A 940-nucleotide genomic window follows, 5' to 3' on the forward strand; every position below is an offset into this window, starting at 1 on the left:
AAAAAATATATATTATTATAAGTACTTTAGGGTAGCTGTGTCATAAACCTTACACTGGGTGGTGGTCTATTACATTTATTAAAGCATCTATGGGGGTTTTTGTCTGTTTTTTCTGCTCAGAAAGAATTTTTATACTGATATTAACCAGGAAAAGAAACTCTTGAGATTCAGAATCTCTGTTGACTCTTTTGAGTATGTAGGACCGTTCAGAGTGATGGACACAGGAATTCATAAACTATATGATGAGCCCTTGTTGTGTGTACCTGTATGCATATTAAAGAAAATAACATTGTATTGACAATAAGGAACAGAAGACCACAAACCACAACAGCAGCTGCTCCCTCTTAGTTTGCATTTGTACATTCATATTTAGAGCCGTACTTTTTAAACAACAAAGGAACTGATTGAGTTTTTGTATATCTTCAACATTTCCTCGTACTAATGTGTGTATCAGACACAGTAATACTGTGGACAGAAGAGTCCTCTGGTTTAAAGTTGGAGAGTCTGAAAAACAACATACTCTTTTCTCTGTTTTATTTTGGCGTAATTCAGAAATATCATTAAAAAAGATACTATTAAAGATTAGAATATGTGGGCTGAAAACTAAATAAGACTTTAATTTCAGTAAATATTTGAAATAGATTATTAAACTGATTACTAATCCCAACAGATATTGTTAAATATTTTGCAGATCCTTGTGCCTTTGTTGTTTCTTCTTGTGTTAATGATGTTGAACTGCAGTTCATTACTGTCAATGTGAACAGCATAAAGTAAATTGTTCCCTTTTGTGATGTGCTGAGTTTTTGTACAGATTTTCTTCCTCTTGTGTCACTGTGAGTATCGAGCACAATAATAAACAGCAGAGTCCCCAGTTGTCAAGCTGTTCATCTGCAGATACACCTGCTTTCTGCTGTTGTCTCTGGAGATGGTAAACCGGCCT

This window comes from Pundamilia nyererei, unplaced genomic scaffold (genome assembly GCF_000239375.1).
Source record: "Pundamilia nyererei isolate P.nyererei 1_Seehausen unplaced genomic scaffold, PunNye1.0 scaffold00321, whole genome shotgun sequence".
Classification (NCBI taxonomy): Eukaryota; Metazoa; Chordata; class Actinopteri; order Cichliformes; family Cichlidae; genus Pundamilia; species Pundamilia nyererei.